The following is a 27,904-nucleotide window of genomic DNA, read 5'->3' on the forward strand; positions in this document are numbered from 1 at the left end:
ACTTTAGGATGTTGAGTGTAATCCCCATGGCAACTGCAAAAAAAAAAATGACTACAAAATATACACAAAAGAAAATGAAATAGGAATTTAAAGTTTCACAACAAAAATTAACTAAACCCAAAAGAATATAATAATGCAGGAAATGAAGGACAAAGATCCTAGAAGGTATATAGAAAACAAACAAAAATGGCAGAAATAAGTTCCTCCTTATCAGTAATTACTTTAAAAGTAAATTAACTAAACTCTCTAATCAAAAGACAAAGATTGGCAGAGTTAAAAAATGATTCAACTATAATATATTCTGTCTACAAGAGACTCATTTCAGATTTGAAGACACAAATAGGTTGAAAGCAAAAAGATATTCCATGCTAATAGTAACCAAAGAAGACTGGGATACCTGTACTATTATCAGACAAAATACACTTTAAATCAAAAAAAGTTACAAATGAAACAGAAGGGCATTCTATATTAATAAAAGGTTCAATAGGGCATGTGAAAATATGACAATTATAAACATTTACTCACCTAATAAAAGACTCTCAAAATATATGACATGAAAACTGACAGGGATAAACAGACTGTCCTAAAATAATAGTTCAAGAGTTCAATATCTCACTCTCAATAATGGATACAACAACCAGATAGAAGATAAGTCAAGAAACAGAAGACTACTATAACACAGTAAGCCAATTAAATTTAGCAAGCATATGCAGGCCACTCTATCCAAAAACAGAATACAAATTATTCTCATTGCACATGGCATATTCTCTGAGAAATATCACCTTAGGCCAGAAATCAAGTCTCAATAGATTTAAAAAGATACATATCATATAAAGTATCTTCTCTGACCATAACTGAATAAAATTAATAGAAGGAAAACTGGAAAACTCACAAATTTCCAAAATTAAACAATACACTCTTAAAGGGTCAAAGAAGAAATTGTAAGAGAAATTAGAAAATTAGAAAATATCGAGAGACAAGTTTAAATGAAAACTCAAAAAAGCAAAACATACGCAATGCTGTGAAAACAGCACTAAGAGGGAAATTTATAGCTGCAAATATTTATGTTAAAGAAGAAGAAAGATCTCAAATCAACAACCTGATTTTACAACTGAAGGACCTTGAAAAGAAGAACACTCAAAGCTAGCAGAAGGAAGTGAATAATAAAGATTACAGCAGAGATAAATAAAATAGAGAAATAAGATAAAAACAATAGAACAAATCAATGAAACCAAGAGTTAGTTTTTCAAAAAGATTAATGAAATCTTTGACAAAACTTTGACTAGATTGACTAAGAGGAAAGAGAATACTCAAATTACTAAAATCACAAATGAAAGTAAGGACATTAGTATTGACTCTATAGAAATTAGGGCTATAAGAGAGTCCTATGAACAACTGTATGCCAACAAATTGGAAAACATAGATGAAATGGACAAATTCCTAGAAACACAAAACCTACCAAGACTGAATCACAAAGAAACAGAAAATCTGAACAGACCTACACTAGTAAGGAGACTGAGTCAGTAATGAAAAACCCCTTGACAAAGAAAAGCCCTGGACCAGATGGCTTCCCTGGTGAATCCTACCATACATTTAAATAAGTATCATTAATTCTTCTCAAATTTTCTAAAAAAGTGAAGACCATGGAACTTACAGAAAGGCATTCAAATTGAAAAAGAAGAAATAAAAATGATCTCTGTTCATAGACAATATGATCTTATATGTAGAAAACTCTAAAGAAATCCTATGCGTCCACTGATGTATGAATGGATAAACAAATTATAGTATATACATGCAATGGAATATTATTTGCCTTTACAAAGGAATGACATTCAGATACATACTTCAACATCGATGAACCTGGAAGACATTATGCTAAATGAAATAAGCCAAACACAGAAGGACATATTTTGCATGATTTCCTTTACATGAGATGCTTTGAACAGTCAAATTCACAGAGACAGACAGTAGAGCAGTGGTTACTATGGGCTGCAGGGAGGGGGAATGAGCAGTCAGTGTTTAATGGGTACAGAGTTTTAGTCTGGGAAATGACAGCGTTCTGGGGATGAATGGTGGTGAGGGTCTCACAACAATACGAATATACTTAATGACACTGAACTGTACAGTTAAAAATGATTAAAATGGTAAATTTTGTATTGTGTATATTTTACCACAGTTTAAAAAATAAAACAGAAGATAGTGACGCTACAGCTATAATATGCTAAAGGAAAGAAAGAGTAAGAAAGAATACTGTGTCTGATCCTTCTGTAGTTCATAAGCGTGATGCCTGGGTGTGCACGTGCATGCGTGAGACGCGCCTCCCCAAACCTTGTTACGATGTCAACATGTTACCTGTCTGATGTGAAAGGTAATAATAATTTTTTGTCTGATTAAATTTTCCTTCAAATTTACAGGCTACAGACAGTTTTTAACACGCAAGAACTTGGGGAATTTGTCTCCCTTTAGTCCTTCTGGAAGATACTGCTGGAAGAGGAGCACTGTAGTAAGAGAGCAGGTGCTGCACACTTGGGGTGCACAAGTCTACAGCACACAGAGGACAAAGGTGACAGAGTGGTTCGACAATAACATGCTCTGACAATGGAGAACAAAGAGAAAAGAAGGGGGCATGGGGTCAGGGGTAGAATATGCTCTTTGATTCCTTGATATATAAGAACTGTGAGTCATTAAAAAAAGAAAAAAAGAACTGTGAGTCAAAGGATATCCCTTAAAGTCTACAAACCAAGTAACAGAAATACACACGAAGGCAAACATCAGTTAAGATAATATTTATTAAAATCTGGTGTGAAGGAGAAGAGTAAACTTTTGTTCATTGCATACAGTAGGAAACAAGTAGATAATGTCCTTTGGAGAAAGAGAAAGCTAAGAGTTTTATAAAAAAAATTAAAATAATAATGATTTGAACAAAAACAAATCTTGCTAAATTTCCCAAAAAATCACACGCAAAAAAGTCAGAGCAATCAGACCACATATGAAAGAATTTAAAAAACTATAACAGCAAATGAGAAATGCCAGAGGGAAAATAATCACAGAAACAGAAGAAATTTTAAAAAAACCTACTTCTGTTCTATTCTACATAAATATATTTGAATAGCAGAATTGATGGAAAATTTTATATAAAAATAGAAATCACTAAAACTGATCTCAGAAGAAATATAAAAGTTAAACATATGTTTGTTTTTCATAGAAGAAATAGTAATATCAAAACCTTTCCCTTACTCTCCAGTCTCATAAAAGCCCCACATCCGGGTGGTTTCACAGGGAATTCCTACCAAACCTTTACAGAGAAACAGATTTCATGATATCTAAAATTGTTCCAGAGCACAGGAAAAAGGGGTAACTTCCAAATTAGTATTATGAAGAAAGTAAATACTGCCATCCAAATCTGACAGACTGCATGTGCATACACATCAAAGGAAACTACAGACCATTGTTGTTTATCAATATCAATGCCCAAATCACAAATAAGTTATTGGCACACAAAATTATATATCATGAAACATGTGAGGTCTATTCCATGAATGCAAGGACATTTTATAACAGGAACTTTTTCATATTTAATAGTCTAAAGAGAAGAAGTATACGATTATCCCTATAAATTATTAAAAGGCATTTATCAAAATTCAACAACCCTTATTAATAAAAACACCCAATAAAGCAACCGACTTGTATACATCCTTAATACGATAAAATATTTCTGTTTTAGTCTAAAAAGTTAGGTTCAGGCTTATCACAAAACACTAAAATAATTTCAAACAAATCTATAAACAAGAAAGTTGACCACTGTCATCACTATTATTTATTATGGGCATCCTAGTCCCACTCGGGCCCCTGTTGACACAATTAGACAAGGAAAAGATATGAGAGATATGATATTGGGAAAGTAAAAGTTAATACCAGCATTATTACAGATGATATTATTGCAAACCCAGAAAACCACTAGAATTATTTAATAACTGAAAAACTCCTACAAAAAGGAAGAAAATTTAATAAATTAGCAGTGTAGAAAATTAAAACACTGATATTAAAAGCCTTAATATTCACAGATAATTACCAGTTAGAAGTTAGTGGAAGCAAAGAGCCAATTTACAATAATCAAATACCTAGAAAGACACTTAATAGGAAATGTACAAGATTTATATAAAGAAAAATTTAAAACACTATGGAGAAAAAGATTCAAGCAAACTGAAAGACTCAGCATATTCCTGTGGAAGAATTAATACCATAAAGGTCCCGCTTCTCAGTTACTTTATACATTTACATATACACACAAACAATAAGTTGATTCTGAGGTTCATACAGAAAATATAAGAAACAAGGACAGCAATGAGGTATGACTGTGTGACTGTGTGGGGCTCAGAAAATGACACCTCAAAATATGATGCTTTGGCATTCTGAGCGATTTGAATTAAAGGAAATCAAAAGGCCTCAGAAATAACAGAAATAAGTCTCCGATCCAAGCTCTCTCTATGACCTTGCCCTGCTCCTCTGGCTTTCTGATCCTCTTTCTTTTCCTGAAGCACCAGGAAGGACTCTCTCTGGAATTTCCTTATCTGACTAATGAAGAAGCTTCTTTCCAAAAGAAGTGCGATTTTTTTATGACCCCCCTCCCTCAGAATCTCATAAAAATCTGGAAAGATTAACCACTCGAGAAGAGAAGACACTGGGAGTCAGGAGTCATCACCAAACCCAGACAGACTTTTCATGCAATCTCTGAGCGAGATTACCTTGGAGACTTTATCTGCATAATGTGACAACCTCTGTTCATGGTGCTGTTCGGCCCCTCACTTTCCTGCCACCTCTCCACAGCTCAGAGGAACATTTTTTCCAGGCCCTTGTTCTTTGGGCTCATTCATTTCCCTGAAAATCGTTTACTTCTAAAACCTCCAACTTTCCTTACCTTGTGAGGAAGGCTATTCAAGCATTTGGACTTCACTGGGTTATTGGGTCATCATTCTTCTGCAATTCCTCTGTGTTTATGCACATTAATAAACTTGTATGTCTTTTTCCCCCCTGTTAATCTGTCTACTGTCAGTTTATTTTATAGATTCTAATGATCAAATCTTCAGAAGGGGGAGGAAAGAAAATTCTCTTCACCCATACAACTGACCTATTAATACTAGATATTGAAACATATTATGAAACTTCAATAATTACAGTGATATGCCAAAAGTATATGAACAGACAGACTGCTAGAGAAGAACAGGAAGTTCATAAATAGACCAAGTTCTTAACGGAAACTTAGTGCACACTAAGGAGGCATCTCAGATCAGTGAGGAAATGTTGTAAACAGTGCTAAATCAACTGGGCAGCCTTCTGAACAAAAAACAAATGAAATTAAGTTGTATTCCTAGCTTACGTGACATACCAGGATAAATTCCAAATGGCTACAAAATTTAATGTAAACAATAAAACCCATAAAAGTACTAGAAGAAAATGTAGCAGGATCCTGTCACGGCATGGGAAAGATCTTTCTAACTACATTATTGTCAAAAAGAAAATTAAAACGTGGTAAATAAAGCCAAGGCAAACCTAAATCAACCAACCAACCAAATAAACACAACACCCATAAGCAAAGTCAAAAGTCAAACAACAAAATGGGGAAAAAAGTTTGTAACTCATATAGTGGAAAAAAGTCTAATTTCCTAATGCATAAAGATAAAGAGCTCTCAGAAACTGGTAAGAAAAAATCTAACATGACAACAGAAAAAACACAAATGACCCTTAAACACATGAAAAAATGCTCATAAGTCACCTGTAATAAAAAAAATGACTCATACTAAAAAATGCAAATTAAAATTATGCATAGCACTTTTCAATTACCATGCAGGAAAAAAAATGCAAATGTCTGATAACATACTTTGTGGGTGTTCAGCAACAGGCATTCTCAAAAACTGCTGGGAAGAGTGTAAATCAGTATATTTTCTATGCTGGGCAATTTGTTATTAAAGTAACAAATGTATATTTCCTTTAATTCTGCCAATTAAAGTAACAAATACATATTCCATTTCATTCTGCCATTCGACTTTTGGGAATTAATCCTATAGACCTACTAGCACATGTGCAAAATGACACATGTATATAATTATTCATTATAGCATTGTTTGTAATAACAAAAGACTGGAAATACCTAAATGTCCACAATGGAGGAGTGGTTATATAATACTTCCATTCAATGGAACATTATCATGCAGCTATAAAACTACCCTGTAGGCACTGAAAAGAGGCTCCCTTTGTACAAATGGGGTAAAATCCCCAGGATATACTGCTACATGAAAAAAATTCCAGTGAGAGCAACACATATGGCATACTACATACTGTGTGAAAAAAAAGTGAGAATAAGAAAATCTATTACACTTGCTTGCTTATGCAGGAAGAAACTCTAGGATACATGAGACTAATAGCAGTGGGTATGGAGTGGGGATTAAGAGGATGGAAGCTGGTGGGGAAGGGAGAATTTTCACTGTATACTTCTTAAAACATTTTTAAAATTTTTGTATCATGTGAATATACTACCTATTCAAAAATTCAATTAAAAAGGCAAAGGAAAATGCTAAGATAGTTATGTTTTACGTCTCAATTTACCGCATGCTTTGTAAAACATGATTCATGTGTCATCTCATTTTTTGACAACATAGGAAAATCCGACCCTTGTCTGACCTCAGTGGGGAGTGGCTGTGGAGACCTGTCCTTGCAGTGTGAGAACAGGAAGACGTCCCAGCCGCGTGCCGGGGCGCTGCTCTGCTCCGCTGCTCTCACACTCCCCGCCCTTCCTCTGCAGGAAGGCTGTGCGCTTGGCCTTGGCTTGGCTTCTGTTCTAGGGGCCTGACAGCTTGAGGAAGGCTGGTCTCTATCTGACACAGAGATGCGTATGGGCTTCTCAACAATGAAAGGACACAAGACAATACAAATTTCTGTCCTTTATGCGGTATGGTATAACAAAATACATAGACTTGGTGGCTTGAACAGTTTATTTCTCACAGTTCTGAAGGCTGAGAAGTCCAAGATCCAGCAGACGCAGTGTCCGACAGAAGCCTCGTCCTGTTTGCAGACGACCGTCCTCACGCACCAGGTGAGGGTGAGAGGACGCCCTGTGAGGACAGGCCCTGTGAGGAGGGAGGGATGTTCTCACAGCCTCGCACGGCCTGTCCTTGGTGCGTGCATGCAAGAAGAGGGCTCTGTGTCTCTTCCTCTTCTCATCAGGGTGCTAATCCCATATGTGGGCCCCAGCCTCATGACCTCATCTAAAACTAATTACCTCCCAAAGGCCCCACCTCCTAACACCCTCCCATTGGGCATCAGGGCTTCAACGCAGGGATTTGGTGGGGGGACATGGACATTCCATAGTCCCAAGGGTTCAAATTCTGTATAAATTCCCAAACTGGGTACCATTTATTGTAATTTGGCCCTTTTTTCTGCCAATGCATTTATAAAACTTGAAGTTTATTAAGTCTAAGGACCAGGCACCAGTTAGTGTGTATTCTCTCACAGACTGACATAAACCCTTTCAGATGAATGAGAGCCTCTCCTGTTTCAACAGCCCTCCCTTAGGAACCTATCTCAGGGTTTGACAGCTCTCAGTGTGAGGGTAATTATTTATTATACAGCCATAAATATTAGTGAATGTCTTTCAGCACAAGTCTGATGGCAGTGGTGGCACCCAGCTGTGTCAAGGAATTTGTACCTGGGAGACCTTGGGGGAGGTGAGCTATAAGGTGTGGTTTGGACCACAGAAATACAGTGGCCCTGGTGCAAATTCCTTGACACAGCTGGGTGCCAGTCAGGATGAGGCCAGGCCTGGTCCCCAGGTAGAAGAGGTTGGACTAGATGAAGAACTGGGGGTCAGGGCCAAGGAGAGCTCCCCAGGGGCCTCTGAATTTCCCTCCATCCAGGAACCCTGGGCTCTCTAACTCAGTACATTATTATAATGCTTGTGCTTCCGAAGTTCAAGGACAGGCCAAGGTCCTAGAGGCCAAATTTAAATACAGTCCTCCCTTAGTATCTATAGGTGATTGGTCCAGAATCCCCATAGATACTAAAATCGACGGATACTCAAATTCCTTAAATAAAATGGCATAGCATTTGCATGTAACCTACACACATCCTCCTGTATACTTTAAATCACCTCTAGATTACTTATTATAACATCTAATGCAATGTAAATAGTTGTTATGCTGTATTGTTTTTACTTGCATTATGTTTTATTGTTGTATTGCTATTTTTTATTTATCAGTCTTGAATATTTTCTTTTCTTTCCTTTTTAGAGATGGGGCCTTATTATGTTGCCCAGGCTGGTTTTAAACTCTTGGCCTCAAGAAATCTTCTTACTTTGGCTGGCCTCTCAAGTAGCTGGGACTATAGGCATGAGCCACTGTATCTGTTTGTTTTCAAATATTTTCGATTTGCAGTTGGTTGAATCTGCAAATGTAGGACCCACAGATGTAGAGGGCCGACTGTACACATGTACAAGGACTCTTAGCACAGCTTTCACCTTTGATGTGGAAATCTATTTAACTTAGTTCTCTTTTAAGAAGAACAATATTGCCCATCATCTCTTAGATAAGTTAGCTATGGACTTAAGACATGCTTGAAGCTCTGACTTCAGGGGGGAAGGAAGGAGGAAGGCATCATAATCTAAACATTTGTACCCCCATAATATGCTGAAATTAAAAAAAAACAAAAAAGAATTGTAGTTCAGTTAGTTCCTTAGTCATTTTTTATCCACAATTTAGAAAATGTACTTTAGCCCTCCATTATCGTTCTTCATTTTTGGCTCTTTAGAAAACTCATGTTTGTTTGCCTTCTCTATCCTTGTCTTGTTTTCCATGATGCTTTTAAAGTCTAGTTAGGACTAGCTATTCAACAAGGTGCAAAGTGGTTTTTTCTTTTTTTTTTTTTTTTTTTTTTGAAGATAGTAAATTGAAAGTAATACATTTCTGAACAAGAAGACTCTATTCCCTCTTTCTTTATAAGACAGGTATTAAAATTTAAAATCCAGAACATGGAATAAGAAGTGCTAATGAAAATGTCAACAAGTGAGAGTTTAGATTATAAAATGTTGCTAATCTAATAAGAAATACAGGATGAATGTGAAGGTTCAAGCAGCTCAGATATGATCTGTCTATGCCTTTTCAATGTCCTTCGAATTTCACATTACGATTGGGATTCATTTTGATCACTGATGATTCAAATTACTCAAAAAAAAAAAAATAACAATCAAACGGAATAAGTCCCTTTTGGAAAGTGACCTCTCTGAAGTCGGTAAATGGTTCCTCTAGTCAAAGTCACTTGCATTTGGAGCCTTAATACTGCAGCATTTCTCCTGTAAGACAAATCTGGTTTCAATCTGTCTTTCTTCAATTTTTATCAGTGTTGGCCTAGATTTTGGAAGCTGAGCTAAAATGGAAATATTCTTCCCCCCGTTAACCCATCTGTCTCCTTTTATTTACATAATAGAACACAGTTTTCCTTGAAGAATTCTAAGTTGCCTTTTCTTAAAAAAGGCAAAACAGAAGTAAAATAAATGGAAAGTTTTTCCTCACAAAGTGAAACTGAGGATTTCCCCTTTGGATTTATACCCAACCAGCCCTGACTACCACAGTAAATTTAATAAAAATTAGTGTGAGGCGAGAACAGACATCAGCAAGACCATTTCTATAAGATGCCCATTACTTAGAGTCACATTCCATTTGTCAAGTGACTCAGGGACACCGCCCAAAGACAGAATGCAGGAGTATTTCTGATAACCTGCTGATGTGGGCCTCCTTATTCCGAAGGGAGGAAATCAGCTCGGGTAATTACTCTGCTAAGTGCCAGCATGGGAAGGGTTTGCAGCTATGCAGACTGTTGTTGTCACCACTGCCAACAGAGTAATTCACCATGTTATGATGTCTCATTGAGGGGACTAAAAATCACATTACCAATAAGGAATGATTTCTAAAGAAGACTTAATTACTAGTATATGTATTTTTAATGTTGGCTGAAAATACATGAGAAGACAAGCTAAAGTGGCATGTGACAAGTCCTCATTTAGTCTGTCAGGCATAATAGCATGTTTAGAAAGTTAAAAAACATTTTTAAAAGACCAAGAGATAAAAGTAGATTATCCTGTCATCTCAAAATAATTGTACCATTTGCCGGTGAGGTCAAAGTTTCTGCACATGGTATCTGACAACGATAGTTCTACGGACTTCAAGTGAAAATTAGAGGAGAGGACAGGTGACAAGCTCAGTGTGTAGTCCCAATCTGGCTGTATTCTGAGCCACATCTGATTTTTTACTTACTCTAATATTTCCTGGTCACCAGGGCTTTTTACTTCTCTTTCAATCTATTCAAAATGAACCACTCTCCCAGCCCCAGGTGTTGCCAGCATTTATTTACCCTTGTGAGCACAACGACATACTTGCACCCTTCGGGTGCGCTGCCACATCCTCCATCCTCAGGAGCAGGTACTCATCAGCTATTGATCGGAACAGCTCGTGGGAATGCAATGGCTCTCGGGAATCCAACTGACTTCTTAGGCACAGGGGTCAGAGGCCTAACTACTTCTCCTAAGTTCATACTTTTTTGTTACAACACAAATGCATAGTAAAATATAACAGGATTTGTGGTTGCAGGAGAACTGTTAAAGGGATATTTTTTAGTAAAGGAAAAACCATTACTCCTTGTTGCTTGTTGAAACAATCACCTGGCCTGCTTTTCCAACTCCCATTAGTAGTGAACTTTGCTTCTGGATAGAAACCTTTTCTTTTGTTCTTTGGCGTGAAGCACATTAAAAATCAAATTTTCCTTAAAAACAGAATTTGTGATAACTCCCCAGGTGTGCAGGCTCCTGGGCTATGGAGATGGGAGGAGGGCCATTCTGGGAGCTGGTTCAGGGGCTGTAGGGCAGCGCGACACCACTAACATCTGTAAACCAGACACAGGTTAGGGGAAAGTGGAAAACTCAGAGTTCTAAGATCACAAAACAACAAAGATGAGGAGTGAAGGAAGAGCTGCAGGGAAGGGACGCAGCAAGTGCCCTGTTTGCCTGCTGATGAAATCAAGATCAAGGAGGAGAAAAAAACCCTCAGGAAACAAGGCAAATGGCCACAAAGGCGATAAAGAATTGTAGGTTTCAAATCCCTGGTATAAAAAAATCAATTTTAAAAGCATATGCAAGCATCTAATTTAATGCCAATTTTGCCAGAAATCAACAGGACTAACCATTTTTCTCTTTTGGTTCGTGGCGACATGTTAAATAGTTTCCAAACGGGCCAGTGGTAACAACCTTGGTATTTTTCGCCTTAAACTCTGTAGGAATCCGTGGGAACACGTGCAGTTTCTCGTGGGTCTGTGAGCTCCAGTACACATGCCGCACCTTCACTCTCAGTGCACGCTTGTCCTTTGTTTCATCTCTAATCTGCCCCGGTTCCTCTCCCTTTCCCCCTCCCTCTACCCTCCCCTTCCCACTGGCAGGCAAACACCTGCCCACTGGCAATGGGAGGCGCTTTTTAAAGTTTGAACATAATAGTGAAGGGAAAATTCACTTGCTTCTCTGTGTCAGCTTTCCCTCCTTCCAGCTTCCTGAATTGTCTAGCTCTTTCCCTAACTTGTCAGCTACAATTGGCCTGAACAGTCTTGTGCTCACTCAGAACAGAATGTGTAAAAATCTTTAAGCTAAATATTTCCTTCCCTTTCCCGTTATGATGAGGACCTGAGCTCTTCTTCTGGCCTTTCAATTTCCAAGACACAAACAGCCCCCTGCCCAGGGTCTCCACCACCATGTCACTCTGCACGAGCCCTTGGCAGCCCCGCCCACCTGCCCAGTGAGCAGCTTCTGTCCCTCGGCTTGTCCTCGGACCTCCCTGCCTGTCCAGTGTCCCTGCCATCTGCTCTTGGGCTGCCACACATGCCTGCCCTTCAGAACTCTTCCGCAATTCTAATTTCACATCATTTGCCACGTTTCTTGCCCACCGTACGTCCATGAGGAAGACACGGTTTCCATTTTCGTCCCCCACAATTCTCAGAGCTGGTGCACGTCAGATACGTATTAGAAAACCAAAAGTACTTGCTGAAGGACTGAATGAGTGAAAGGGACTGATCTGGTATTTGTTCTTTCCTCTGATATGCGTTCCCAGTCGTTTTCTTATACCAAGTATTTCTTGGTAGAGACAAGAAGGTCACTCAGCTTTCTAGCAGCCACCCCGAGGGCAGGCAGCCGGGGCGAGTGGCCTGAGGAGACTCTTCTTCTAGTCCAAGGTTGAAAGCCCAGTGTGATCTTTACCCACATACTTCGTTTCTCTGGGCTTTGAATTTTCTCTTTGGTAAATGAAGCCCAATATTTTCTGCTCCTTCTGCCTGATATGGGGCTGTTGGTATGACAAAATTGATCTTTAAAGGTGCTGTAGGTAGATAATGGTGACACAAGTACAACGCATCCTGAAGGTAAAATGCTTTGTGGCACTTCTCTACCATCTCTCACAATTTCACATGCCATTAATGAATTCTCCAGAATGTGTTCCTTCTTCTTTATAGAAGACTTAATTCCAGAGAAGCTACCTTTTCAGTCAACAGATCATCCACCCATCCACCCACCCTCTAGGAAAATTGTTACTGACTACACAATTACACAAGCAACTCTAAACAGAGTGGTGAGGTCCTCTAAGGACCTCAGAGGGTTCTCTTATAGACCAGAAGGGTGCCCTGCCCAGATCATGAAGTCAGAGAAGGCTGCCGGGTAAGTGAAGTCTGCACTGGGCTCTCTATCTCAATCAGCAGGAGAAGGCCAGGTGAGAGGTGTGCATACATGTGACAGCAGAGAGGGTGGGGTGGCCTGTGGCAGCCTAAGTAGAGGCCCGAGGGGTCTGGAGGACCTGAACAACAAAGGGTCCACCGGGCTGGAGTTTCGAGTAAGGTCGGGGAACAGAGGAGATGGCAAGAGGGAAGGAGGAGAGGCTAGAAGGAATAGATGACAAAGGGTTTTGTTAAGAAAATATGACTTGATCCCAAGAGCAGTAGGGAAATTTTGAAGAGCTTCAAGCAGAAACATTACATGATTACATTTGACTTTCAAAAATATCATTATAGCTTGCAGCATGAAGAATGGATTAGAGAGGGCAATGGCTGGAAACAGGAATAACAACAGCACTGGCCCTTGTAGTCCTCAGGTGAGAAGACCTGGTGGCTTAGATGCATGGTAGCAGCGGAGAGAAGCAGACAGATGTGAGAGTCAACAGGCAGAATCAAGGAATTCAACAACAGGATGATGTCGACGAGAGAGAGGAAAGCCATCACTGTTACCCTGGTTTCTGGCTTCACTTGGTAGAAGGAGATCAGGGAAGGAGAGGAGGTCTGTGGGGAGGAAAGATGATGTGGCAGGTGTTTGGGGACACACAGGGTCACCCTCACACCTTCCTTTACACTGTGTCCTCGGGGAATCTTCACTGAGCTTTCTGGCCAGAAGTGACCACCGTCTCTACATACTTACTGAGCTGCTACTCCATGAACTGGGCACTGGGAGTTTAGAAAGACATGAAGTGTGGTCCTTGAGGGGAGAGAGACTGCATGACTCTGTGCAGTCTCCACTGAGCATCCTGTGACTGCTGGAGACGAGTGCTTGGCTGAGGGGGTCAGGGCAGGCCCCACAGGCAGGACAGGGCGTGGCTCAGACAGAGGAAGCCGAGCACTGCAGGGAGGGCTATCACTGACAAATTCAGAGGTGTGGAAGTGGGACAGAGCATGGTTTATCTGGGGAGCAAGGAACAGACCATGTGTTTAGAAATCAGAAGACTCTTCGAGGTGAGCTGTAGGGACGTGGCTGGAGCATTTGGAAGGGACCAGAGGTGGGCCTTGAGAGATGGCTGCAATCTGGGGCTGCATCCTGCAGATACTGGGAAGCCAACTACAATCATTCTATCTTCTCTGTGTAATCTTATCTGTGTGGTTATTGCTCCAATCTTTTGACGGCAATTTGCAGAGCCCAAGTCTCTTTATCCTTTGACTGTTCCACAGGGACCAGTTCAATGTCTCTAACTCAAGTATATTTCATGTGGATGAAACTGCAAGATGGTTTTATGACCTATGAAGGCCAGGAATGGAGGAAACAGCTCAGCTAGAACCAGTGTGCAATGCCCTGTCCTCTGGGGAAGAGCCGCAGCCCTTGGTTTTAGGGCAGGGGTGTGGCCCCGAGTACTCTCCCTGTCTCAGGAGTAGCTACCCTTGCTCATGTCACCGCTTCTGAACTTGGCTTCTTGTCCTTTACCCGTGTTTGACAAATATTTGGTGGATATTCACTACTGGCCGGGACAGTATGAGGGAACAGGAAAAGATGGTGGCTGTGACACGTCCCTGCCTGCTAGCTGCTTTTAGGGAGCAGTGGGAGCTGCCGGCAAGCAAACAGCAATTTTAGCACAACGTGCTAAGTCCACAACACCTATGATAGGCAAATAGCAGAGCACGGGAGGCCCCTAACTCAGTTTTAGGAAGGTCAGGAAGTTTTCCTGGTGAGGATGACAGCCAAACAGCGGCCTGAAGGGTGGAGAGCCAGGCAGGAGGTGGGGGAGTGCGGCAGGCAGGCAGGGAGATCTGGCCAGCGGGAAGGGGGAGGCTGGAGAGGTGCCAGGTTGGGGGCCCACAGGCTCCTGTCCCCCTGGCCCCAGGCGGAGCCAAGGCACAGTGTGGGAGTGGCAAATGGCCCGTGTGAGCTGGTGTCTGGAGGTACAGCCCATAGCCAGCCCGGAGTGCGGGGGCAGTGGGCGAACACAGCACCCTCAGCAGGATCCTGGCCCTGCCCATGGTAGAAATTTGGCAAAGGATAGGAGAAGGAGGAGGAGGACGAGGAGAAGGAGGAGAAACTATGAGCATTCAACGCCTTCGACAGAAGGCTGCATTTTCCCCTCAGAAAAACACTCCAAAGGCGGACGTCGAAAGAAACGTGTAAAAGGGATTTAAACACGGTTCAGATGGAAGCGGACATCCTGGCCTGCTGGTGATCAGAAACTCTTCCTGAGGAGGGACAGTGTGAGTGACGCGGGCACCGCAGCAGCCGCACGCCAGAGAGGAAAACCGTCTCCTCTTGACACTGACACTGACTCACAGAGCAGCAGCTGTGGAAGTTTATTTACTTTCTCTAGATTTTACACTGTAATTTTAAATTATAAATACACATTATGTCACAAACACCACTGCCTATTCCACACACATTTCTGAGTTGTGCCAGGCACTGAATCCGGGGCAGGGACACGAAAATGAGGGCAACGTGTTCTGTGCCCCTGCGGGCTGTCAGTTAAACGGGGAGACAGACCCTTGGGTAACAGCCCATGACGTCACGCGGAGCGTGCACCAGTGGGAGGAACGAAGTGCCCTGACACCAGAGGAAAGGGAAATTGATTCTGAGAGCTGGAATTGGGAAAGGTTGCGCGGAAGAAAGCCTAAAGCAGTGGTTTTCAGAGCTCGGCCACAGGTTCCTGAGAGCTGCCTGGAGAGCTTATTAACGGATGTCCTGTCTGGACTCCACTCCAGCCCTACCGAATGGGAACCTGTGCCTGGGACAGGGAATGCTGGAAACAGAACTTTTTCAGATGTTACAAGGTTTTTCTGTTTTCTTTTTTATCTTAAGAGACGAGGGTCTCACTCTGCCATCCAGGATGGAGTGCAGTGGCATCACCATAGTTCACTGCAGCCTTGAATTCCCAGGCTCAAGCAATCCTCCTGCCTCAGCCTCCTGCATAGCTGGGACTACAGGCATGCACCACCATGGCTGGCTAGTTTCTTTTCTGTTTTAGAGATGGGGTCTCCCTGTGTTACCCAGGCTGCTTAAGCTCCAGGGCTCAAACCATCCTCCCACCTCAGCCTCCCGAGTAGCTGGGACTATACAGGTGCTCACTCTGTGACTGGCTAAATGTTCATTATTTATTCAATTTTTTAAAAGACAGGTCTTGGGTCTTGCTATGTTGCCCCTGCTGTTCTCGAACTCCTGCCCTCAGGTGACTCTCCTGTGGCAGCCCTTGAGTGGGTAGGACTACAGGCATGTGCCACCCTACTGGCCCAGGGTTTTTCTCATGTGCATTAAGGTTTAGGAACCACTGTTTTAAGAGATGCCTCAGACTTCAGTAGACAGAGAAAGGAGAATCAGGGTAGAGGTGACACCGTGAAGACAGAGGTGTGCACATAACTGAGCAGAGGGAGCAGGAGCTGGGAAGCTGGACTGGGCTGTCCACCCATAGGATGGCGATTCCCCACTGTGGCTGCATCTCCAAACTGCCTGTGGGAGTGGAAAATACACCTATGTTTGGCTCCCTTTCCAGAATTTCCAAATTAGTCTCTTAGGTGGGGCTTGAGCACGTGCATTTAAGCAAAGCCTACACGGGTGATTCGGATGTTCAGCAGGGTTGAGCACCACTGCATACTGGAACCATGGGAGTTCTGAAGTAAAGATCACACCAAAGTTCTTTTTGCTACCCACTGAAAGCCAAATTTAAGTCTTGATATGAAATACTGGTAAATCTAGAATGGCAATTCCTACCGACTATGTACTAAGGACTGCAGTGGCATCCACTCCACCCAGAAGCAAGAGACACTCCATATGTTGTGAGCATGCAATGGGATTCTTTACAAGTTCTAAAACAGGGAAAAGCCCTGCCATTTTCTTCCCACCCTGAATTCTGAGGGCCAGGTGGGATTTGTTCTTCCTGTAAACAAAGGACTTCTGAGCATCTGAAGAGTGGCATTAATTCTTAGATAACCATATACATTTTTAGGGAACATCAAACCAATGACACACCAGTGGTCTGAAAGAGTTAAAGTTTGGAAAAAATCTGACAGCAAAGATTCTGATTAGCAGGATGTTAAAGAGAGACAGCAGCAAGGATTTCAGCAAAGATGCCCAAGGCTATGTGAGTTAATTAATGACTTAACATTATCTCAGGGACCCCAAACTAACTGAAATTAACTTGTTGGCATTCTGAAAGTGATGTGAAAGTGGTTGATAGAAACTTCATAATATTATCTCTTAGGATTAAGCAAATCAGATATTTCGATCACCAACATCACAAAGAGCAGGCTTATAGGGCATGAGTCTTCCCAAGGAAATAAAATGTAATATATAGATATTACCTGTAGCTTTTGATGAGAATTATATTCATAGCATATGTCTTCAACAGCATTTCTGTTGTTGCAGAGACAGCCACAGATTCTACATTGTAAAGCATACCAGGCTGATGAGGACGTCCAAGGAAGAGAGCTTATTAGGTAATATCATGTTGAATCAATATCACATGAATAAGAATGACCCAGGACTAGTAAATTGCTCGAAGCACCGAGGCAACAGTGCAAGTAATTCCGTCAGGTTGAGGTAAACAGACATTCTTAGTGTAAAGACTGTCCCCTCGGTTCTCAATAGTTCATTATAGTTCAGTGGAGGCAAACATAAATTATATATTAGACTACAGTTTAGAAACTCCCTCATGTTGACCCAGGCTGAAGTTGTAGTTTGAACCACACTAAGAAATAAATCCTTTTTTCCTCATTCATCTTCAGGTGCATCTGTTCAAGAAGTATTGTGTAAATGAGTTTAAATTCATTCAAATGATAAAATAGCTTCTATCTGCTGAGCATCTACTAGGTGTCACGCTTCGTGTATGACATTTCAATCCCTCTATCTAATCCTCCCTGCAGTTTGTAAAGTGAGGTGTCACTAACTCCACTTTTGTAGAGAAGGGAATTAAAGTTCATAAAAGTCAGGTTAATTCACCCAAGATCAAAAAGCTAATTAGTGGCAGAGCTAAGTCAAAAGTTGGATATGAATGATATTGCTCCTTACACTTTTTAAAGACCGAATCATGTCTTCTACACAAAGTTAGTAGCACGTTAATAGCCACTCCCTTTTCTGTGCCAATTTTGGATCGTGTATGTTTGGATCGTGTATGTACTACTGTACATATGATGTGATAATTATCCATAAGCTTTTTTTCTTTACAAACTTATGTGTCCCTGAAGGCAAGATATATGTCTTCTCTTCTGCCTCTGCATCCCCAGCAGAAGTGCCTTGAACGCCTACTTTGTGCCAGGCACTAAGTCAGGCACTGCAGATACAGGAATGAACAAGGCAGACGTGGTCCCTACCCCTATGGATCTCACATTCTAGAGGAGAAACAAATGGTTAAATAAGCAATTAAAATAATAATAGCCATGAGGGGAGAAGTATAGGGATTACAGAGTATACTGGATGAAAGAGCAGGGAGTCCTGTCCTTTTATGTGGGGGGAGAGGAGGATGCTAGGAAGGGTGGGGACTAAAGAGGGAAGAGATGTCTAGGTTGAGGTGAGAGGGTTGACTCTGATTGAGCCAGGTATTGAGCGGAGGTGAGAAAAAGGGGGGGAGAAGGTTCTGGAAAGAGGAAATAATATATGCAAAGGCAAGTGGTGAGAGGAAAATTGAGAGGGCGGGCAGTGAGAGAGATGGGCTGGAGATGTGAGCAAGGGCAGGTCGTGAAGATCCTGGAAAGCCTGTGGCCCGGAGGTTGTGGAGAGGCCGCTGGAGGGACTTAACCGCAGAGCGACATGACGAGACTTAACTGCAGTGGGAAGAATGAAACCTGGGGAGTGAGCAGAGAGGCAGGATGGCCAGATAAGGAGACACAGTCCCGTAATCACAGTGAGAGGCTCTTGTGGCCCGGACTAGGCAGGGACAGCGGAGATGGAGGTAGAATCAACAGGTTTGGTTTCTAACTGGACACAGGTGACTAGAGAAGGCGAGTTTCTGGCTTGGGCAACTGGATGGACGGTGAAGCCATCTGCTGACTTAGGCCTGGAGGAGAGGATGGTGAGCGCACATAGACGTCTCACGTGCTCAGTGGACGTGTTCATCACGCGGATGGAGGTAGTGACGGAGTGGAATCACTCAGACGGGCAGAGAAGAGAGCTCCTGGAATGATATTTAAGGTCAGATAGAGAAAGAAGGGGCAGCAAAGGAACTCAAGAAAGAAGGAGAGGCCAGAGGGAAGAAAACTGAGGACGGGGTGATGTCTAGGAAGACAAAGCAGATTGCAAGAAGGTGGGTATGGTCTCAGAGGGCAAACACTTTTCCATGGTTGGTAAGTGAAGCCCGGAAAACTCTCCATAGATTTTGCAACGAGGAGGTCAGCAGACACCTTGAGAATGGTACCAGACCCCGAGGACACAGAGCCAGCTGCTGGTGCTGAGGACCATGCAGAGCCCTGCTGGGGCAGAGGTGCAACTTGAACCCAAGTCTTCTCACTGAAATCCAGAACATGATGCAAACTATTTTTTCCATTTTTCAGTGTATTTCCATGTAGCTGTGGGAGACGCTGCCAACAGGTATGTCTGTAGGGTAGAATAAAGCCTGGTGAAGAAATTCAGAAAAAGACAATGGAAAAATGATCTGAGGAGACAAAGAGCTAGGACCTTGACTCACTCGTCTTCAAAGGCACAATCCGCCAGACAGCACCGCAGCACTCAGTGCCTGCTCCCGTTGTTACCTGCCACAGAAGCCACTCCACAGCAGGGCCTACCTTTCAGCACTCCCTGCGTGCAAGTGACTCAGTGGCAGTAGGCAGGTATTCGTGAGAAGTGAACAGAAGGCAAAACACTGATCCTTAGTGCCTCTGTAAAATCTTCTGGCCTGGCACACCTTTGATCTTGCTTCTCCTGGGGGCTGGTTTCTCACCTCCTCCCCTCCCTGCCCCCTCCTCTTCTTGGCTCTTTCTCTTCTGGCTTCTGGCAGTTTCTCTCTCTCTCTCTTTCTCTCCTCTCTCCCTTTCTCCCATCATTCCCTTCCTCCCACTCCCCTCCTGTCACAAAGATCTGCTAAGCACTGGCTGGACACCACTCCATGGCGATGCTGCTGACAGTCATTTCCTGCCAGGCGCTCCTCTGCTGCCCTCCCTACAAATCCCAAGTGTTGATCTTTATCTCAGATGTAACCTCTGTACTCCTGAGTTTACTTCTAATAACATTTTCTCTGTGATTTTTTTTTGGTAGGAAATCTAAAAATCAGCCTTTCTCAAACTAACCTCATGATCTTCACCATAAAGTGTATTTCTCCTCAAGTTCCTCCTATTTCTGGCTAACAGCACTGCCACACTCTGGGCTGCTGGAATCCTCAAGGTCATGCTACCACTCTATTTCCCCACCCCCCACACTAAACTGGCGGCTCCATCCTGTAAGGCTTCTCGCAGTATCCGTGGGGCGGCGCTTCCGGGTCCACCACACTGTCCTGCTTCAAACCTTCACTTCCTGCCTCCTGGACCTCGGGGAAGGCTCCGACCATGCGCCTTATTTCTGGTCTTGCTTCTGTGCGTTGCATCCTCCACAATGCTTTTAAATTCATTTTGTCAAAAACACAAACGTGATCATGTACCTCCTGGACAAGTTTATACCCTTTCAATGATTCCCTCCTGCCAACATCTCTCTCTCTGTAAGGCAGGCATTGTAAATTTTGCAAACATTTGTAATGTTTGCAAACATTAAGGCACAGAGAAATTAAGTGATTTAGCCTAGGGCACCTGGCTACCAGCGAGGCAAGAGTCAAACCCAGAGTTTATATATTTCAAGATGTTCTACCTTTTCGCTTCCATGTGTCAGCAAGTACTGAGCACGCAAGCATCCCTCCTGTGAGAAGGGAGAAGTGCTGCTACTTAGCAGGCAGCAGTTAAGGCTGCTGCCTCTGGAGTCACACCGCATGGGTGTGACTCTTGCCACCCTCATGACCCTGCTTAGTCCCCCGGCCTCTGGTTACTCCTTGGTGCCGACAGGGCGTGTGGGAAGCTGTGAGGACGAGCCCTCAGGATGGTGTGGCTGGCAGGTGGCGAGGGCTCAGCACACGCAGGGTCACTCGCCGGGCACCGCTCCCTGCTCTTTTCCAGTAAAGGCGTGGCTATCCTCAGAGTTTAAAAGAAATCGTTTATGTGCTGAGACATGCTGACTTCTGCGGCAGAGAACACACTAGGAACAGTTGCTCTCATTAGCTTTAGGGACGACAATGAGCCAGAAAAGGTGAGAAAAGTGGAAAATGGTCTTTGCGTCTGAGTGCACTGAGTCACCATATGTGGAAGAATAAAAGAAAGCTCTATTTTTTTACAGTCCTTAAGCTTCAAATGGAAAAGAAAGTAAAAAACTATACAGAAAATGAGTCAGTTTCTTTTTCCTTTTGATAGAATGGAGAAGATTCTAGTGGAAAATGTAGACATAAGTGGCTGATTTCCTGAGGAATAATTTAGCCTTCTAAGAAACAAAAGAGTAAATGAATCAGAAGTATGTAATTCGATGTGATACGAGCATTTATTAAGTACCACTTTTTGCTAAGCACCATGCAGGATATTGTGGAAAATAAGTCAAAGGAATGGGGAGGACTGTCCTGTTCAAGTTGCTTGGGAGACGTATTTAAAGTAATTCAAATTGAAAACCATGTTCATATAAAATGATAATAACGATAAACTACGTGCCAGTGCTGGGCGATCACGTTTCCATCTCACCTCACCTGATCCTCAGCCATGCTGGGGAGAGTACGTTATCTCTTATGTACCCAGTGGGAACTGAAGCTCAGAGAAGTTATCTGCCCAAGTTAGTATGGTGTATATTGGCAGATTTATTATTTGAACCCACTGCACGTCCCATTACAACATAATCCCTGTGCATATAAATAACTATTGCACTTTTTATGCCACTAGTCTTGTTTTAAAAACCTACCTGTCTGTGTTGAAATCTAATTGCCGAAAAAAGAAAAAAGAAAAAAAAAACCTCACCTGTGTGGCTTATTTACATTGTATTTCCCACGCTGGAAAAAGTCAGATCAAGATTAAAAATAAATGTACTCCTACTTTATGCAATAGTATCCTTGAAAGTTGTCCATAAATTAATATTTTCTTAATGGGATACTACTTTCTGTTGCTGCATACCAGAGATTTTCAGATAAACTCTCAATTTATCATTTACATAAAACTGATAATTATTACTACCCTGCTGTAACTTCCTCCTTATTTCTTATTTGACATTACTCATTTGCAACGTGCTACCTTACTTTTTGTATTTTGAAGTTTGGATGGTCATCCATTGGAATTTCTTAAAATGGGGGCATATCCATGCATTTTTTATAGAGTTAATAATCACAACACAGGTGGGAATTTCCCAATCTTCCCTCTCTTACTATCATCTCACAAATACTGCGGAGCTCATTTTTCCCAACTATTTTTATATTACAAATACAGCATTTATATTTACATAAACAGCTTTTCAGGGCAGAAAATACAAAATGAGTCTGTCATTGTTATTTCCTAATATACTCCAGGATATTGCTTTGCTAAATCATAGTCACTAAAGCCCACAAAATAACACAAACGGCCCACTTTTCCTCCCTTAAGGTGCACTATCTGAAAGAAACCATTATGTAAGTAGTGCCTCTGCTAGTTAATTAGTGCTGGTCATATTCATTTTTTCTAAACTAAGAAATGAAACTAAATAATGTAATTTACATTTCCCCCAAATTCTAGTTAAAATTAAAAAAGCAAGGATAAACTCAGTTGCAGAATGCTGTTGACAATGATTCTTTTTTTCTAATTACTCAAATCAATGGGTATTAAAAAAACCCCTCATATTCAGTTTGGTTGTTGGTTTTATCTACAGGGTGGCTAATTAAAACTACTGCACATTCTGGTATGTAGTTTATGATTGTGAAAAGGTCACATACTTGAAAATAAAAGTTCAGTACGCCTCCCGCATTAAGCTAAATAATCACAAAGTGTTTAAAAATAATTCCTGTCCCTTTCTTCCAAGCAACTTCTTCTCTTTTCCTTGTGTGCTCATGACAGCCCACCAGTACCAACTCTCTGCCTGGGGTGATATACTTATGGGATCCTTCCAAATGTCATGGTAAAGTGACAATTTTGCAGACAGCATTAGAAAACAAAGCAAAATAAAACAAAATCCTACAAAAATGATATTTCAAAACTGGAACACTTAGCTAAGCATACACCAGATGTACCACTGATGTCCCAGGTCAATGTGACAAACATATACTTAAAGTCACTGCTGCTGGGCTATGGGTCATTTTTACCTCTCCTTAAAGGGGTCTCTAAATTCAGACAGGGCACCCACTCACCCCTATCTAAGTAAAACTAAGATACACCTCATCTTTTCAAAATGAATCATAACCCTATAGCAATCCTAAATCTTTCATGCTATCAAGGCCTGATTAGACCATTTCTGTGTTGATATATTCTAGTTTTTCACCATTTCTAAAAACTTGACTCTGTTTTACTCCTACAAAGCTTTACTATGTTTAGTTTCATACTGCTCAGTAGGTTTTAAGACTTCCACTCTGTTTTCTAAAATGTTTTTTGAATATTTTGCTTTCTTCTATTTGATGTCTGCTAGGATAACAAGTGTTGGTCATACTGTATCACTTAAATTATGTCAGCTGTAGAGGAACAAGAACTCAGTACATTTGTAAGTTCATCATTATATCACTGACTTCTCTATTGGGCATTTCCTTCCATTGACCCTTCCTACAATGAACATTCTTCTAGTCTAAGAAAGAGATATAAAAATAGGGCATCATAAAATAGTACAGTTAGAACAAGAGAAAAATAATGCTGGGATAGTTTAAAAGAAGGAAAAAAAGCTTGGCATATAGAATTCAAAAAGATGATATTTTGTATTTTCATCATATCCATTGTAATATCTCCTTTTTCATTTCTGATTGAATTTATTAGGGTACTTTCTTTTCTGTCTCTGGTTAATCAAGTGAGGCCTATCGATTTTGTTTATCTTTTCAAAGAACTAACTTTCTGTTTTATTCATCTTCTGTATAATTCTTAAGTCAATTTCATTTAGTTCTGCTTTGACCTTAGTTATTTCTTTTCTTCTGCTGGATTTGGGATTGCTTTGCTCTTCCTGTAATTGTAACCAGTTACAGGATACAATTCATTAGATTGCTGATTTGTGATCTTTCTGTCTTTTAGACATATGCATTTAAGCCTATGAATTTTTCTCTTAGGACTGCTTTTGCAGAAACCATCATAAACATCATCTCTGAATACTATAAAAATCTCTATGCACATAAACATGAAAACATTGAGGAAATGGATGAATTCCTGGAAACAAGAAACCTCCCTAGGCTCAATCAGGAAGAAACAGAAGTACTGAACAGACTAATATCAAGTAACGAAATTGAAGCAGCAATAAAAAAATCTTCCAACAACAAAAAGTTCCAGACTAGATGGTTTCATAGCTGAATTTTACCAGACCTACAAAGAAAACCTGGGCCTGTACTGCAGAAATTATTTCATAATATCAAGAAGGAAGGAATCCTTCCCAACTCATTCTATGACGCCAGTATCATCTGATATCTAAGCCAGGAAAGGACACAACAAAAGAAAGAACACTACAGACCAATATCCCTATGAATATAGATGCAAAAATTCTCAATAAAATCCTAGAAAGTCAAGTTCAGCTGTACATCAAAATAGTAATAATAATAATAATCCACCACAACCAGATGAGCTTCATCCCAGAGATGCAAGGATGGTTCAACATACACAAATCTATAAATGTGATTCAACACATAAACAGAAGCAAAAGCAAAGACCATATGATCCTTTCAATAGATGCAGAAAAAACATTTGACAAAATTCAGCACCCTTTTATGATAAGAAATCTTAACAAAATAGGCATAGATGGAACATACCTCAAAGTTATAAAAGATATGTATGACAAAACTACAGCCAACATCATACTGAACAGGGAAAAATTGAAAGCATTCCTGCTTAGAACTGGAACCAGACAGGGTTGCCCACTGTCACCATTCCTATTCAATACAGTGCTGGAAGTCCTAGCTAAAGCAATGAGGCAAGAGAAGGAAATCAAGGGTATCCAAATGGGGAAAGAAGAAATCAAACTATTGTTCCTTGCTGATGATATGATCTTATATCTAGAAAACCCCAAAGATTCTGTGAAGAGATTCCTGGAGTAGATAAATAAATTCAGCAAAGCCTTAGGTTATAAAATTAATACGCAGAAATCAGTAGCATTCCTATAAACTAACAGTCAAGCTGAGAAATCAAATTAAAGACTCAGTACCTTTCACAATAGCAACAAAGAAAATAAAATACCTAGGAATATATTTAACCAAAGAGGTGAAAGACCTCTGCAGAGAGAACTATGAAACACAGAGGAAGAAAATAACAGAGGATGTAAACAAATGAAAAAACATACCATACTCATGGATCAGCAGAATAAACATTGTTAAAATGCCTATACTACCCAAAGTGATTTACAGATTCAATGTAATCCCCACTAAAATACCAACATCATTTTTTGCAGATCTAAAAACATAATTCTACGCTTTGTATGTAGCCAGAAAAGAGCGCGAATAGCCAAGGCAACCTTAAGCAAAAGAACATATCGGGAGACTTCAAGCTATACTAAAAAGCTAGAGTAGCCCCCACAGAGACAAAGACCAATTGATCAGAACAGAATCCAGATATAAAACCATCTTCATATTGCCATCTTATCTTTGACAAAGCAGATAAAAACATACAGTGGGGAAATAAATTCCTATTTAATAAATGGTGCAGGGAAAATTGGATAGTCACATGTAGAAGACTGAAACAGTATCAGTACCTCTCACCACTCACAACAATTAATTCATGATGAATTACAGACTTAAACCTAAGGCATGAAAGTAAAAGAATTCTGGAAGAAAATGTTCAAAAAAATTCTTATAGACATTGGCCTAGGAAAAGAATTTATAAAGAAGACTCCAAAAGAAAATACAGCAATAACAAAAATAAATAAATGGGACCTGATCGAATTAAAACCCATATGCACAGCCAAGGAAACAATCAATAGAGCAAATAGACAACATCAAGAATGGGAGAAAATATTTGCATGCTGTGCATCTGATAAAGGGCTTATAACCTGAATCTACAAAGAACGCAAGCAAATCAGCAAGGAAAAATATCAAACAACCCCATTAAAAAGTGGGCAAAAGACATAAACAGAAAATTTTCAAAAGAAGATAGACTAATGGCAACAAACATATGAAAAAAATGCTCACTGCCTCTAATCATCAGAGAAATGCAAAGCAAAACCACAATGAGATATCGCTTAATTCCAGTGAGAGTGGCTTTTATAAAAAAATCCCCCCAAAATGCTAGAAAGGATGTAGATACGTAGGAACACTTATACACTGTTGGTGGGACTGCAAACTAGTACAACCTCTATGGACAGTAGTATGGAGATACCGCAAAGAACTAAAAGTAGATCTACCACTTTATCCAGCAATCCTCTATTGGGTATATACCCAAAGGAAAAAAGAATATTTTATAAAAAAACACTTGCACCCAAATGTTTATCGCAGCACAATTCACAAATGCAGAGATGTAGAAACAACCCAAGTACCCATCAAAACATGAGTGGATTAATACAATTTTGTATATGTATACCATGGAGTTCTACTCAGCCATTTAAAAAAATGGTGAACTAATACCTCTCATATTGACCTGGATGGAACTGGACACCATTCTTGTAAGGGAAGTATTACAAGAATGGAAAAACAAACAGCACATGTACTGACCCTTAAATTGGAACTAATCAAACAACACTTATATGCACATATAGAAATAAAACTCACTGGAAATCAATCAGAAGGAGGGTATGAGTAAATTCACACCTAACGGGTACCATGCACACTATTATCTGGGTGATGGGTACATTTGCAACTTTGACTCAAACTGTACAAAAGCCATGTATGTAACCAAATATTTCATACCCCATAACGCTCTGAAATGAAATAAAGTATAAAGAATTCAAAGAAAATTTTGGTCATTGTCCCTTTTGACTATTATTTCAAATGAAAAATAGTTAAAATATGTTACAAACCATCACAATGCTTTACAATGCCAGTACTTTACCTCCATGAGGTCAACTTGTGTTTATATTATTTAACATTTCTAATTTGCAATGACTTTAGAGGTAAGAGTTAATCCTTACCAATTTTCTGAGAAGGTGGTAGATAATTAATTACAGGGAGGCAGTCTGATGAATTTATGGTACGCTAAAGAGCACCAATTAAAAAGCCATGACTGTATGTTCTTATCCCAGCCACTCCCCAAAGTGCTGCAGGACCACAGAAGTCATGAAAACCTACCCAGGATCCTCATCTAAAATGCCATAGGTGGCTCTGAATGACCATAGGGAGTAAGGATATCAACATCATTGGCGGTTTAATAAGGACTCAAAATAATGACCGTGCAGTATGATTACAAATATAAGGGGCTGGATATTAATAATAATTAACATTTATACTAATTAGATATTAAATATTTAATAATAGTCACATTACAAACTTGAAGTTATCAAAATAGAGAGGTTAATTGATTTGCTACAGGTTGCATAACAAATTGGTTTCTGAGCTAAGATCAAATCCATAACTTATTGCATTAATTTTCCTCACCCTATGTTAAATTTAACTATAATAAAACTAAGATTATTATATTCTCTCAACCAGGAACCTTAATTAACTTGCATGTCCACTCACCAGTAAAATAGCTAATGTTTATACTGGTAAGACTTAAGAGCATTATGATACTGGAGTCCTCACTGAATTAATTTATAGAAGAAAGAAAAAATTAATTTTTTCCTCACAAGATAACCAGTTTTCAGTTAGTGAAATCACGGTGAAACAGGCTCCATATTAAAATAATAATCCATATGCTTTAAACTTCTGCAACTTCACATTGTTTTCTCTGAATGTTGAACAGAATTTGTAAGGAAATCTATAAAGTAAAAGATTAAATCACTAAAACCATAACCATTTCCTATGCCCCTGTTCCTCAGTTCTAAACAAAAATGAGAAATGGATTACTGTAACTTCTTTTAGCACTAAGAGAA

General features: G+C 40.4%; 1 protein-coding gene and 1 non-coding gene across 3 annotated transcripts in view; one reads left to right on the forward strand and one right to left on the reverse strand.

Annotated features, from left to right (window-relative positions):
* L3MBTL4 (L3MBTL histone methyl-lysine binding protein 4) overlaps positions 1-27,904 on the reverse strand; it is a 436,533-nt gene that overhangs the window by 45,232 nt on the left and 363,397 nt on the right. The window lies entirely within an intron of this gene.
* On the forward strand, positions 2,260-2,362 carry LOC142861801 (small nucleolar RNA U13). Its single transcript, XR_012912949.1, has one exon. It is a non-coding gene; the product is annotated as a small nucleolar RNA U13 (small nucleolar RNA).

The sequence above is a fragment of the Microcebus murinus genome, chromosome 17 (genome assembly GCF_040939455.1).
Source record: "Microcebus murinus isolate Inina chromosome 17, M.murinus_Inina_mat1.0, whole genome shotgun sequence".
Taxonomy (NCBI): Eukaryota; Metazoa; Chordata; class Mammalia; order Primates; family Cheirogaleidae; genus Microcebus; species Microcebus murinus.